Genomic DNA, 9,794 nt, shown 5'->3' with positions numbered 1-9,794 from the left:
TGTTGGTAGAATGAGAAAGAAAAACTGTAAGCATATAGCACCAATTCCATCACATCCACAGTATGTATATCTTACTATCATGTAGCATCAGATGCATAGTGTGAACAGCTATTTTGGGTCACAAGAGTATAGCCTGAGAATTGAATACATTTTTTAAGTTAGGCATGATTTGATTGTATTTGGCATAGAAGATTTAGAATGTGACAAAAAGTAAATTAATCTTAATATAATATATCTCACTTTTATCATCATTTATCTTTATTATTCTAATTATGGAAATCTGTTGGTGAACAATGGCACAAACTGAATAAAAAGATTGGATGGTTTTTCTTTAAGGTGCAATTGCTAACAACTCATACATAGTTAACATTTCAAATGAAAGAGCAAACAGTGTTTGTGACTAAAATTAATGGAAACAGACGAGAATAATCTGTTCTCTTCATTTCTCTTATTGAAGCTCGGCTACACCTTATGTCCTCCTGATGGTTGGCTATCAATCGTTTGAGTCATGCATCTTTCATACAGATGACATCAAGCACCAGATACACTGGATGTGGGAATACAGAAAATCTGATATTTCAAGTTGACCATCCAGATAGATTACCAAAATTCATTTTGTAACTGTCTTCTGTGAGTTTAATCTGCTATTTTGAATAGAAAAAATTATGAGAGATTAAATTTTCCATCTTCCTACTCTAGCACTTTCAATACTACAAAAACATTTTAGAGACTGTAATGATTGTTCAATATTCTGTCTTTAGGTGCAACTTGTTAAGTACTTGATTCATCTGTCCAAAATTTATAAGCAACGTATAAGAAGCACTTTAGCAAAGACATTTGATGAACAAGTTGTTTTGGACTGATTTGCTTTTAATCACATCATAGGAAATCCTAATGTTTCCCAGGTGAGTATTAGCAGGATTGTAAAAAATCATAAAAAGTTTTTCATAAAATAATAATTCATTCAGAATTATATTTGCAAACATAATAGGTTTGCCTACCTATACAAGCACTAATTATGTAAGGGAAGGTATATAACAAAAACCTGAAATGAACATACATTTCACAAGTTTTACTTATATGATCTTGAAGTGTTCAAATTGCTGAATGTGTCAAAAATTATATTAAGAAATAGGGGTCGGTCACGGTGGCTCACACCTGTAATCTCATAACTTTGGGAGGCTGAGGTGGGTAGATCATTTGAGGCAAGGAGTTTGAGACCAGCCTGGCCAACATGGTGAAACCCCATCTCTACTTAAAAAAAAAAAAAAAAAAATTAGCCAGGCATGGTGGCGTCCACCTGTAATCCCAGCTACTTGAGAGGAAGGATAATCACTTGAACCCTGCAGGTACAGATTGCAGTGAGCCCAGATTGCACCACTACACTCCAGCCTAGGCAACTGAGTGACACAACATCTTAAAAAAATAAAAAGAAAGAAAAAATAAATAGGAACAGTGGGAAGGAAAAATATCAAGAATCAAATACTTATTCTAAAATACAAAACAAAATGTATTGGCCTTTCCCCAAATTTTAAATGCTATCCTTTAAAAATGTTCTAAAATCAATCAATTCTCAACTGTACAGTAGTTGTTAACATATCATTAAATAGGATATAAAATAAACAACGTAAATACACAAATATTATTCTGCAAAAAATACGTTGTAATTTGTTATAGTTGTATTTGTGCAGGAATAAATATTTTCTTCTAGAATATCTGAATGTAGCCTAAAATATAATTTTCTAGACATTCGAACTGTATTAAAATGCCAATTTTGAATCTTCTGTTCTTTAGAAATGACAAATTCGTATTGTTACATATAATATTTTTTAATAGAAAATAGTTTTAATTAAAAACCTTTAAATTATACTAAAATGTTACCATATTGGACTTAAACTACCAAAAAAACTAGTTTTTTTATCTAGTTTTCATAGGGATATTTATTTCAGAATAGATATTTAAAGGAAAATAATACCTTTAAGGTTTTCAGTAAACAGTGGACAGGTAGAGTAAATTAGCCTGGAAGGGTGCTTGGTCTAGAGTCAACACTGCAATATAGCTATGAAATCTACTAAATACAAACAAGGAATTTTCTAAAAATATAATTTTTAATTAAGAAAAATTTAGACAGTATGTACATGAATTATAAACATTTCACACTTGCCCCCAAATGTTACAGTCCCTCTAAATATTAATTGATTCATTTACTTCTAATTATAACTTAATATGTAGTACTTATATAAGAAAGGGTAGAGAGCATTTCACAAGCTTAAAATATAATATAATACCTGCTTTTTCATAGGCATAACTTTCTTACTCAGATGTATTTCCCAAAAAAGTGGTTTTTAAATAAAACAGATAATCAAATCTATAAAAGAGAAACTATTTTTATTACACTTGAAACATACTGGATAATGAAACATTGAACATGTCTCTATCATGATCCATATTGTTCCTTTTATACATGAATCCTTTTATAATGCAAAAGAGAAGAAAAAAAAACTAAATTTCAGCAAATGAAAAGGAAACATGCAATATAAGAGTAGGTACAGAAGTTTCTAGTCTGGAGGTCAGATCCAAGCATCATTATGTTGAAATTGATGTGGTCACACCCCCAGTGGTGACAGAAAAACATTTCACCTAAGGAACTATTTGAGATAAAGAGCAAATGAAGTCTTACACAGTGTTTAATAGGAGTAGTGATAAGTAGGAGGTAATGACACCCTGAAGTTGCAGTCTCAGGGAAATGGTTGACAAGAGTAATTTACCTAACACTTTGAAACCTCTAAAGTCTCTATCTAATAATTATCTCTCTGTCTCCCTAACCTGCATTTATCCACTCTCTTTTCATTCATTCTCTGTAATTCTTGGAGTGTGCTTCCACAGTTTTGTTCCCTGACTTCTTAATTTGTCTGAGTCCCTCTCACAGAGTTTGCCCCCACCACATACACACACACATTAATGCCAAATTTATATTTTCTTTCCTTTTCTTTCTTATTGCGTCTATAAACTTCTTCTTAAGAAACTATATTATGAAAGTCAAGTAAAATATTTAGTATTTATTGGGCTTTCAGAATAAGACATTATTTTTATTATAAAATTCAGAATAAAATATCACCACTTTTTAAAAAATCTCTAACTAAATTAACTTACCTTTGACTTTTATTCAGCTACCATTATAAATGTAGTGACAAGAAATAGAAAAAAATTTCTCTATTTTAATTTATACTTAGCAAAATACATGTTGGCACAATTAAACCTCATGGCAAGAATGAGGACCCGGAACCTGTGTCAGTTTTAAATCCCTTTCTATGTAATTTACTCACGAACTTTTGATTTAATCTTTGGACTCACAGAAATAAATTCAGTATAAAAATAGGTGTAGCTGGTGTTGTGTTAAATCAGTCAAACTCATTTTTTCTTTTTTCACTAGTGATATTTCCCAATTGTTCTTAGTACAAACGTATGACTTCAAACAGCATGCACCAAAAGGCATTCAAGCATTTTACACATTTAATTACCAGCAAATCACTAAGAAAACCCAGCATCTGAAATTAGGGAAGTATTCTGGAGCAGGGCATTTCCTCCCTTGGCACGATCAAAAGCTCTTCTCAGAGGTAAATACTTTGTTCACACAAGAGACATCAGCTGATTGTCCAGCCACGGTAGGCCATAGAATGACCTTACTAATTGAAATGCATTGCAAATAATAGCAGGGATTTCACACATCAAAGACTGGCGTTGAAACAAACTAAAAAAAACCACACCAAATCTGGAGAAACTGGTTTTGTGTGATGGCCATTTGTTTATTAATATACATTATAGTATATTCATATACATAATGCAATATAATTACAGTATATATTATAACAATATACCTTACCGTTCTGATATGAATGCACACTTGAAGGGTGAATAGGATCAATTATATATATACGTTAGCATAAAAATTGATAAAGCAAGATTTTAAAAAATTTCTCCAAGATGGCAGATAAGAGGATTTTAGTGTGCTTCAGCCACTTGAAAATAGGAAAATGGTGCAAAAAGATAAACTCTGGGAGCTTTAATTCAAAAAGGAAAACAGGAATCCACTGGAATCTTGAGGGACAACCCAGATCCTGGGGAGGAAAACATTGGCAAACAGCCTCTGTGATGGTATCCAGCTGATAAAAGTGAGTACAGTACATGAGGTAGGCAGAGAGCCTGTCTCCATGACTTATCTTTCCACTGGGGATCTGAGCAACCCAGGCCAACAGTGAGCACTTTGTTTCTCCCAAGCCTTGGAGCTAACATAGGGAGAGGCTTGGAGGACTGAGAGGAAAAGACATGGGGAAAAGCTACAAATATTTTCCCAGACCTTGGACCAAGAGCAGGATGTCATTTTTAATCTGGGTGCACACAAAGTCAACCATTCTTTGGCAAAAAGGCAGTGTGGTCATGCAGGTATTTTTGTCTCAGGCCAGAGACTGGGGCACTTGTTCTGGATTGTGGTAGTGGTTCCCACAGCCAGAATTGTGAAAAGCACCTCTACATTAGACATTAGAATTGTGCTTTCCCCTATTGCAGGCTTAGAGCAGGAGGAGTGCTGCTATAGCTACAGTTTCTACTGGGAAACAGAATTGAAGCCAGGGCCGGTTTGGCAATCTGGAACCAGTCTATGTGTGCAAATGCTGGGTACCCCAGCTTGTTCCCCTGAGATCATGGTGCAGTGGGGCTCTCTCCACTCCACCCCTAGGTAGCCATTCAGAACATACACTTATCTGGATCACTAGCCTGAGCCACCCCACCCTTCTTGGGCATAGATCCTTGTGCAATGAGGTCTTCTTTGCTCCATGCCCAGGCAGATCTCCAAGAATTTGGAGCATATACTCACATGCACTAGTAACCTGAGGCACCCCACCCCTCCTGTGCAGAGATCCTGGTGAAGGGGGCCCTCTTCACTTCACAACCAGCCAGATCTTCAGGCATTCAGGGCAACCACTTGCCTGGTTCAGCAGCCTGAGCTGTGCCACCTTTCCTGAGCATAGACCATGGTACAGTGGAAAGTTCTCTTCTCCACACTCAGGCTTATCTCTAGACATTCAGAGCACCTACACTCCTGGACCAGCAACCTGACCCACCCTGCCTTTCTCATGCAAAGATTGTGGTATGGGGGGGACAGGGCACTCTCCTTCACATCCAGGCATATTTCCAGGCATTTGGAGTAACTGCTTGCTTTTTTAGGGAGCCTGAGACACCCCACCCTTCCTCAACATAGATCATGGTGCAGCAAGACCCTGTCTGCTCCACACCCAGGCACATCTCCAGGCATTTGGAGCACCTGCTCACCCAGATTGGTAGCCTAATCCACTTCCTGTGCAGAGATCCTGTAGCAGCTTGGCTCTCTGCTTCATACCCAGACTGCTCTCCAGTCATTCAGAGCTCCTGCTTGCCTTGTTCAACAGCCTAAGTCACACCACCTGTCCTGTAAAGAGATCTTTGTGCAGAGCTCCCTTTCCACTCCACACCCAATCAAATTTTCAGGCATTCAGAGCATCTGCTCACCTGAATCAGCAGCCTACACTGCCAAACCATTCCTGTGCAGAGACTGTGGGGAAGCAGGGCCCTATCCAACCGAAGCCCAGGCAGATCTCCAGGCAGCGGGAGCACCAGTTCATCTGTATTACCAGCCCGAGTCCCTCCACCCTTCCAGTACAGAGGCTGTGGTGCAGCAGGGCTCTATCAACTCCATGCCCAGGCAGATCTCCAAGTACCTGTAGCATCCACTCTCCTTGATCAGGAGTTTAGGCCACCTCCATCCCCAGCTTGTTCAGAGAACTTTGGTTTAAGGAGGTTTCCCAGCTCCATTCCTAGGCACACAACTATGCACTTGCTGGTCACCCACTGGGTTCTTCCTCAGCACTGGTGCTCATGCCTGCCATCAGGGGACTGGTGGTCAGGGCTTCCCAATCTAGCCTCGTCCATCTCTCGCCCATCTAGGGCTTGGCATTGAGCTCAGAACACTGCACTCCATGTATCAGCCCATTGTCTGAGACAACAGAGAGCTTCTTTTGGACAACAAGGATCAAGTACATATCCAGCCAAGTTGGCTGCCGCCAGCTCTTACCCATAAGTGCCATCTACTGACTGTAGGTCAAACTGCACAACTCAATATAAAACCTGTCAAAAGAAGCATGTAGGGATGTAGAAGCAAAGTCAAAACACCCTACTGAATATTCTCTAAAGTCACACACCCTAAGGAAAGGAGGAAAGGAAAGAAAAAAATCAGTAATATTATAGAAAAAGAAAGAAAAAATTAAAAATCCTACTTGCATGAAAATAATTACAAAACTATAAGTGCTAGCATTCCCAGATGAGAAGGAACCAGCATAAGAATTCTGACAAACATGAAAAATCTGAATGTACTGACACCACCAAATTATTACACTAGCTCTACAGAAATGGTCCCTAAACAAAATGGAAACTGAGAAATGACAGACAAAGAATTCAAAGCATAGATTGCAAGGAAGTTCAGTGAGATCCAAGACAAGGTGAAATCAACAATAAAAAACCTTATAAACAATACAGGAAATGAAGGAATAAATAAATATATTGAATTGAAAATCTCACTTAAGGAATTTAAAAATATAACTGAAACCTTTATCAATTGACTGGACCAAACAGAAGAAAGAATTTCAGAACTTGACCAGTCATTCATGCTTAGCTAGTCAGACAAAAATAAAGAAAAAAGAATTTAGAAAAATGAACCATCTTCAAGGAACTTGGAATTATGCAAGATGACAAAACCTGTGAGTTATTGGCTTCCTGAGAGAGAAGGAGAAAAAGCAAAACTGGAAAATATATTTGAGGTAATAACTCAACAAATTTTTAACTTTTTTTAGAGGTAGACATTCAGATACAAGAAATCCAGAGAACATCTTGGGATAATATAAAAAACGGACACTACCAGGGCATATAGTCACCAGGGTGCTGAAGGACAATGTTAAACAAAAAAATCTAAAAGGCAGCTATAGGAAAAGGTCACATTACATACAAAGTGTTAGATGTGAGTTCTAAATTTCTTTTCAAAGAATCAATAGGTCAGTATGTTCAATACTTTAACGTTTACTTTTAAACTCAACGTCCTCATAAAGCAACCTTTTTCAATTACCGGCTCCACCCTGACTCATTTCAATCACCTGCTCTACCCTGATTCATTCCAATTACCTACTCCACCCTGACTCATTCCAATTACCTGCTCTATCATAACCATTTTCCCCTGCCAAACCACTCACTCAGTCACTCTCTTTAAATTACCCAATCAGAATTAGGTCAGCCTATGCGGTCTAACCCTAGCCAACAGGAGAACAATGCAGCAGCAGAGGCCATGTGTGTCAGGGATAAGAACCCCTTCTCTTCCCTTGTCCAAGTGCGCGTTCACCATTGCTCCATCTGTAAGGGTGCACCCTTCTATAGAAGTACCCTGCCTTGCTGAGAATTAAAAAGAAAATGTTACATTCGAGTGCTATTTGTTTGTAGCACCAAAACTTTATATATAACAATTTGGGGGCTCGCCCATGATTACATTCCCCTCTGGGATCGGTCTCTGGCTCTCTTTCATGAGGAGGTGCATGCCCTGCCCCTTGTGGCGGCTTCAGGGGTAAGAAATCAGAACCCACCCAGTGCCAGGAATAACCCAGGCACTGAGCAACACAGGAAAAAAAAAAAAAAAAAAAAAAAACTGGCCAGCACAGCAACCTAGCTTAAAGGATCCTCATACTACTGTGACGACTCTGTGCACACCAATGAAGGAGAAGCTGCAGGAGCTGGTAAAGTATTTCCTTGGTGGTCAGGACCAAGGTAAGAAAGCCACAGAGCAGGGGGTTGTGGTGAAGTACAACACACCTCCTTGGTTGGGTGGCCTAGAGGTTAAAAAGAGGTGAGACATCCCCACTGTGGGGATTGAAACTCACATGAACCTCCAGTAGTAGAAAAGGTAAGAAATTTCCAGTGGGGAAATTGAGCCTCACCCCAAAAGGCAAGAAATTTCCAGTGGAGAAATTGAACCTCACCCCAAAAGGCAAGAAATTTCCAGTGGGGGAAAATGAGCCTCACCTCAAAAGGTGAGAAATTTCCAGTAAGGGAAACTGAATCTTGAACCTTATCCCAAAACCATCAAGATGGGAAATACCCCAAGCAAGACAAGGAGCAAGGGGGATAAAGATGGTAACAAAGATATCCCCCTATATAGGCCCCTAGGTCTCAGGATAAAACACTGGGAGGATAATGAAAGGACTAAACATAAAAAAAAGCAACAAATGATAAAATATTGCTATTTTATTTGGACTCAGGGACCCATCCTCAAACCCTCAATATTCTGGCCAAAGTTTGGGTCAAATGAGGATGTGATGTGAAAACCTCTAACCTGATACGTTAATGATAAAAGTCCAGTGTCTCAAGAAGAACGAGGCTATGCCATTTTTTGGAGGCAAGGATCTGCACTCCTTTTTCCCTTAAAAACAAACAGGGAAGAACCCAATCTGGCACCTCAAAATAAAAAGTTAGATGAGCCAGCTCTCCATGCTTAAAGATTCCAGTGCATGGGATTCCCCTAGACTATCTTCCCTCACTCAGTGTCCCCAATGTTTCCCCTCAGACAGCCACTGCCGCCTCAGATCCCATTCCAAATTCCCCCTCTACTCACATTATCCTTCCTCCTTATAATCCTGACTCTTAGGAATTACCGTCCCACTGCCTGTTTCCTCCCAACCTAAAAACCCTTCTCTAAAAGGACCCCAGCCTCCATCTAGAGGACCAAGGTCCTTGTCTACCAGGCCCCCTAAAGAGTATGGAGGAGCAGGGTTAAAGAATCCCAGAACTAAGAGGGAGGAATGACAAGATATGTGCTATAGATGTGGAAGAACAGGCCACTTCAAGAGTGGATGTCCTGAATTAAGAAAGGAGAAAGAAGCCCTTCCACTCATTTCATCTGAGGAAGAATAGGGGATGAGGGGCTCTGTCTCTTCTATTTTGAGTCCCACCAGAAGCCCTTGATAAATTTGGAGGTGGGACTTAAACATGAGCTTATCACCTTTTTAGTCAATTCAGGGACTACTCGCTCCTCTGTTTGTTTCTCCCCATCTAACGTTGTCTTCTCCTCAGAAGAACTTTTAGTCTCTGGGATAAAAGGGGAAGGAGAGGGGAGAACAGCAGCATAAGCAGCTGGTAGAAGCCGGGAAAGACCAGCAGAGAGGAAAGAGAAAGAGAGGAAAGAGAGAGAGAGAGAGAGAGAGAGAGAGGAAAAATAGAAAGAGAAAGAAAAAAGAGAGGCAGAGAGAGAGAGAGAGGAAGAGACAAAGAGACAAAGAGGGAGTCAAAGAGAGGGAGAGAGAGAGAGATAGAAACTCAAAGAGAGAAAGAAAGAGAGAAAGAGAGAGATAGAAGTAGTAAAGAGAAAACAATGTATCCTATTCCTTTAAAAGCCAGGGTAAATTTAAAACCTATAATTGATAATTGAAGTCTTCTCCGTGACACTATAACACTCCAATACTACCTTGTTGTCAGTATAAACAAGGACATAGCTTGAAAGCACTGAGACCACTGACAACCTGTAGACTTCCTAATCAAAAATCCTTAACCCAGTAACCTATGGATGGCCCAAATGCATTTAATCTGTAGTGGCAACTGCTTTGCTAGTAGAAGAAAGTAGAAAAATAGCTTTTAGAGGAAACCTCATTGTGAGCACACCTGACCAGTTCAGAACTATCCTAAGTCAGAAAACAAAAAAAAAAATTAATGACTCAAGAATCTTAAAG

This window comes from Colobus angolensis, unplaced genomic scaffold, assembly GCF_000951035.1.
Source record: "Colobus angolensis palliatus isolate OR3802 unplaced genomic scaffold, Cang.pa_1.0 Scaffold410, whole genome shotgun sequence".
In the NCBI taxonomy this organism is placed as follows: domain Eukaryota; kingdom Metazoa; phylum Chordata; class Mammalia; order Primates; family Cercopithecidae; genus Colobus; species Colobus angolensis.
This window is presented reverse-complemented; position numbering follows the sequence as displayed.